At 53.0% G+C, this 6000-nt stretch overlaps 1 protein-coding gene across 2 annotated transcripts in view; it reads right to left on the reverse strand.

Moving 5' to 3' along the window:
• Window positions 1–5480, reverse strand: part of PHACTR4 (phosphatase and actin regulator 4) — a 71196-nt gene extending 65716 nt beyond the window's left edge. The window contains exon 1 of one of the 2 annotated variants that reach the window (XM_055705798.1): window positions 5401–5480. The gene's annotated coding sequence lies outside the window, so the exon portion shown is untranslated. The remainder of the gene's footprint in view (window positions 1–5400) is intronic. The other variant, XM_055705800.1, reaches the window with a different exon arrangement.
• Window positions 5481–6000: the final 520 nt, after the last annotated feature.

Consider the following 6000-nt stretch of genomic DNA (forward strand, 5'->3'; position numbering starts at 1 on the left):
GGAACGTGCCACTTCTCCCCTGCTACTAATCAAAAAATGTAAGTGAAAAAGACTTTGCTTCTAATTATTTGTTCTGTCTTCTGGCATCACATCAACACTCTTTACAGGGGCACAAACCCAAATGGACTGAACAGCCCTTTTTCTACTTTGCCTGTTTCCCACCCGGCAGTAAATTACACCTGACTTGCAGACAGACAAACTAAATACCCCCAACAATAAAAGCCCAACCTCGCTAGCACAGCTCAGACAGCCTACCACTTAGTAATTATTATCCTCCTCCTCCTCGGTCCCAGCTGATAAAGATAACCTATGCAGCAGAGGGTCACTCCATACAGGGCCATGGATCAGTAACTGAAATTCCGTGGGTCCATCCTGATGGCTGTCAACATTGCAGCTTCACAAAAACGTATTCCCACAGAACCTGAAGCATTCAGCCAGCAAGGACCAGCCCAAACCCTCAGCCCTGCTCCTAGCCCTGTGTAAACCTCCTGAAGCCTCTCCTGCGCTAGGATATGAAGGCTTCCCCATAACAGCCGTACCTGCAAACCTGCTTCCTGCAGATCTCTGCCGAAAAAAAAAAACAGCAAAAATTTTTTTAGACAGCTCTGGAGATGAGAGCAATCAATAACATAACACCACCAGCACTTCCACGCATGCATCTGCAGGGGAGCTCTTGCCAAGGCAGAAATAATATTGATAGAAACCACACTTGCAGCAGGCACTGCTGGAACAGCCGGTTACCCCAGGCCCATACCAGCGAATTTAGTCAGTGACACAAACGTTACCGATCTGACTTTAAAGAGAGAAGAATTAGACAACAGAACGCAACCTTCAAAGGCATGCGAGTACAGCAAATGCCAAAGTCCCCTTAAAATTGGCTTAGACAGTTACATGCCTTGTTCAAAGCTCAAGTTCTCCAAAGGCAATGACCTCTGCCTTTTCCCCATCCATAAGCACCTCTGGAAACTCCACCCCTGCGAGCACCGTCTCTGCAAACCCAGCGAGACATGGCTTGCGATCTTAACCGCCTACCTGAAGGCCACATCTAGCAAATAACCTCTTTTTTGCTAAGGCTCCCTCTGCAACGCAGTGTTTGTGACGCCAAACAAGACAATGCCTCTCAGACTTTGATCCAAGTTTACAAATCGAGACTTCGCAGCAGGACTCCGGCCAAATTTTTCTTGCTTGCACCCTTACAAGCTAACTGTCTTTAGAGGAGAAAAGTAGGCATGTTCAGAGACATTCATCCCTCCCCCAGACAAGTGGAAGGCAAGGCAGGAAGCCCATATGGGGCTGCCTCCAGTTTAAAAATCAATGATGAGGATTAATCTTGATGGATTTTAGACAACAAAGTCTATGGCAACACAGCTCTAATTAAGGGCTCACTTTTGTGGCTTGGTTAGTGAAAAAAAACCTGGCTGCCAGTTACTCATTTGTCTGCAAAGAGGTTCATGCTTGTAGCAGAAGCTTTCTGGAGCTGGCACAGTGAAAAGGTTCAAACCCTCTAATGCCATTAGACTTTGGTAAAGTCCAATGATCTTTACCAAATCTGTTTCAAAAGGCACACAGCTGGAGCAGACAAGGATCTTAGCCCAAGAGCTAGCGAAGTGCCAGACTTGCCCAAACCGACCTCATCAGTATGCACCTTATTTTGCCCCATGACATTCAGCAGGCATGGTTAATTAGTTCGTGACAATGCATTGCCCATCACGACTTCTGAACTTAGCTGTGCAGCTGGTAGGTAAGCAATTCTTAACTGGGTTTTGTAATCAGCATGCCAAAAGCACAAACACAAAAGAATAAAGTTAACAATCTGTTTACCCATTCCCCCCCTCCTCCTATTGCTGCTGCTAGCCAATGGCTTAGAAAAAAATAATCTATTTCCAGGATTCAGCTGAGAGAAATCATTTGGACCCCTCTCAATTTTCCTATCTTTGCCACTGGTGCTTCATGTTATTTCACACAATCCATTCAGTTTGGAGACGAAGCCTGTTCCTTTGACTAACAGCATTAAAAGCCTCTCTCTGGAGATAATTAGTCCTCCCTCCCCCATCCCTTCCCCAGTGCTACGTGGAGAGAGCATACAGTCATCAGTAAACAAAGAAATTCAAACAGTGTGACAACCAGGTTGTAGCTGGGGCTGAAAGCTGCCTCTCACCTCCGTATCTCAGTATCTCAGCACGGCTGATAATCAAAAACAAGTCAACACCGCAAGCAATAGAACAAGCAACACAAGAATAGTAACTACAGATTAAGGGCTTCGTCACTTAGAAATCAGGAAAACAACAATTCCCCATTTGCAAGGAGCGTAAATACCAATGCATAATTAGTCATCGCTAGAGGTTTTGCGCCATCACCTTCCAACCCTGAAAGATTGATCAGAGTCCTTCAAAACCAGCAGATAAGAGCCAGAATCAGGCAATCCTGCAGTCTTCTACCTATGATCCCAAGGCTGTCACCCAGCCATCAACAAATCACACCAACCTTCTCACCTCAGTTCCTTGCGAGACACAAAAAGTCCTCCAGGGCAGAGAAAAATTAAGGGCAGTCACCATTTGGAAAGCACTTTGACACCCTTAGCTGAAGATTCTCACAATTCTGTGTTCTCTGCATGCTGACCCCTCACCTGGAATCCACCCTGGGATTTTGGGGGCACAGTCGGGAAGGAGTTAAACCCCCCCAGAGCCAGAGCCAGCCCAGGGTATGACTGCCTGGTGCATTCACTGCCTGACGCGTGACCCCGCTGCGCAGAAAAGGACTGGAAATAGTTATCACTGCAGCACTGACAAGTCAGCAAGAGCTACTAATTAAATAATAAAAATAGATCTCTGAAAGGGCTTTTTTTCCCTTCAACACAAAGCTGAGGCCTAACGCTGCTGCGGTCACACATCCATTAGTTTTCCACCAGCTCCAAACCTGCCAGCAAAAACCTCATTCTCACACTCAGAAAAAACCCGCACGGCACTTGTATGTGGAAAACCCCAACTAAACAAAATTAGGGAGCAGATCCTGAATGACGTGGAGCATCGCTTCACTACGCACACTCCACTCCCACCCATAATGGAAGCAGGAGCAAGATGACATCCTTGCCCCCAACAGCCGTACCTGCTTCCTTTGCACTCCCTGTAGTCCAAAGTTTCAATTTTGCCTGAAAAATGAGCATGTTTCGAGGTGATCCAGATGACCCCAAGGATATCTGCAACTTGCTTTGTGCACGGCATCACTTAGGCCATGGATAAAAAAAACACTGCAACTTCCACTATTGCGTGGGTTTTGCTTTAAGCCCACCCCCCCTCAACTCCCTGCCAGACACAGGTTTTGTCTAGCTCGTAACTGAATATTCATCACCAACTAATAGACCTGCAGGAACTGCAGTGTCAGCGATTTTTAATACATATAATGCCCCAACACATGCCAAACACAATGAAATTTGATCAAAATAGAAGCCATTTGTTTAAATACAAGCGATTTGGCTCTCAAAACTGTCATCAAATTAAACTGGAAATCAAATTAACCAGTGATTGAATGAAGTAGAAAGCTGTATAATCACAGATTACTGATCCAGCAGCATGAAAACAAGGATGCAATCACATTCCCCATGTTTGTGGCAGCCTCTCTGCGCTGCCCCGTACTCCCAACAGGACTCCCCCCTCCCCGTCTTATAAGATTTGAGGATACTTTGCCGCAGATACAGCTCATCCAGCCACTTCTTGGTAGTCCAGAAAGGAAACATTCCTTACAAAACCAGCCTTTTGAGATATTACCCAACTACAAAGGGAGCCCTTTGAAAGTACAAGCTGACACACTTCAAGCCACACTTATTTAGGACAGACCAGCGCAGTCATTTCCAGCACTGTTGGGAAGAACAAGTTTAAACCTACTCTGAATGGATGGGGAGAGGGGTTTCTCACCATCCCTGTACGAGGTATTAACTTCAACTGGCGTAACTGTGTGCTGACCAGGTTCCCTCGTAAGCGGCCTCAGTTTGGCTTTATTCCCCCCGTTTTTGCGCTCTCATTTGAAAAGGAATTTAAACTATGTAAAGTTACAACTTTAGGTCTTCTCTACTCTTAAAAGTAATCGGGAGTAGTTCAAAGGGTGCGTTTGAAGAGCAACAGGCATTTATACTGAAATCATAGCAGGCAGAGGAATTTCATTATGCTCCCGTGCAACTTCTACACCACCAGCACGTCAAGCCGAGTCAGCTGAACCAAACCTTTACGCACCGAGCAGGGGGCACAGGGAACTTCATCATCCCCTTGCCCTGCCAGCCAACCTGACCCTGCCCGATTCAGGTGTTCATATTTCTGAAAGGCAAGCTTTGCGTTCCTAACTCACCAACACACAACTCCAGGTGGTGGTTTTTTTGGTTGGTTTTTTTTTTTTTTTTTTTTTTTCCACACACAAGAGGAGCAATCGCAGCCATTCCCGCTTCCGAGGGTTGGTTTAAACATCTGAACGTTTGAGGAGAGCAGCTTTTAACTTCTTTTCAGCCTCACGAAGCACCTCCTGACACCATTCAAGTTTTTTTTTCAATACCTTCAGCCCCAGAGAGGGGCACCCAGCCCTCACCTACCTTCCCCTGGACAAACACAACCCAAGGCAAGGCCGAGAGGTAAATAATTCATCTGCACGCCAAGAGAGGGAAAGAACAATTAAAGCAGAAAGCGCAGCAGGTTCCAGTTTCAGTCAGCGTTAAGGCAGATCAAACAAAGGAACACCGGCGGGGCTGCCCCAGAGGGGACGTCGGGGGGAGGGACAGGGCCCCCCCGGGGGGGTAGGGAGGGACAGGGACCCCTCGGGGGGGTAGGGGTGGGGGTAGGGAGGGACAGGGTCCCCCCCGGGGGGGGGAGGGGGGTGGGGGGGAGGGACAGGGTCCCCCCCGGGGGGGGGAGGGGGGTGGTGGGGGAAGGGAGAGGGCCCCCCCGGGGGGGGGGAGGGGGGTGGTGGGGGAAGGGAGAGGGCCCCCCCGGGGGGGGGAGGGACAGGGCCCTCACGGAGCGGCGGGACGGCCACGCTGAGGGAAAACCAGGCTTTACTCTTAGTGCCAGCCCCAGCCCGCAGAGCACAGCGCCGCACCGCACAGCACAGCACCCAGCGCCGGCCGGCCCGCCCGGAAGGGGGGTCTCCAGCATGAGGGGCGGCCCGGCCCAGGCAGCCCCCGGCCCGCCTGCAGAGCCAGCCCAGCGGGCAGAGCCCAGTCCCCGGGGGCGCCGGCCAGACGCGGCCCCCACCAAGGCCGCCCGCAGCCCCCCAGCACCCCCCGCGGGCACTTCTGCCCCCCGCCCCCTTCAAAGCCCCTCGCCCGCGCACCACCCGGGGCGCAGCCGGCGGGGAGAGGGCCCGAGCCCGGCCCGGCCACCCCCCGGGGGGTCCCCCGGGCCGCCCGCCCGCCCTCACCTGCTGCCCGCGGCCGCCGGCTCCCTGCGCCGCTCCCGGGCCGGCCCCGCCGGAAGCCTCGGGGGGAAGGGGCGCGCCGAGCACGCCGGGAGTTGTAGTCCGCCCGCCGGCAGGCCACGCCCCCGCGGCAGGCCACGCCCCGTCTCAGGTCACGCCCCGTCTGGAAGCCACTCCCCCTCGGTGGGGAACGGGGCAGAGGGGCGGTGTGAAGGCGGCCGGGGGGGCTGGCTGGGGGGCTGGGGTGGGGCTGGGGGGGTCGGGGGGTGACAGGGCCCGTGGGCGTTGGGGCGGCGCTGGAGGGGCTGGGGGGTCGGGGGGTGACAGGGCCCGCGGGCGTTGGGGCGGCGCTGGAGGGGGCGAGGTGAGGCTTTGGGGTTGGGGGTGAGGGGTGCTGTGGGGATTGAGGGGGGGGGTGATGCTTGGGGGTCAGGGGGTGATGGGGTGCCCTGGGGGGGGACACAGGAAGGATTTGGGGTTGGGAGGATTAGGGGTGAGTAACCAGGTGCTGTGGGGCTTAGGGGTGGGGGGTCTGGGGGCCAAGAGGGTGCTGGGGTGCTGTGGGGTGGGGACTGGGGGTCAGCTGGGACATTGGGGTGTGGG

This window comes from Falco cherrug, chromosome 3 (assembly GCF_023634085.1).
Source record: "Falco cherrug isolate bFalChe1 chromosome 3, bFalChe1.pri, whole genome shotgun sequence".
NCBI classification, from domain to species: domain Eukaryota; kingdom Metazoa; phylum Chordata; class Aves; order Falconiformes; family Falconidae; genus Falco; species Falco cherrug.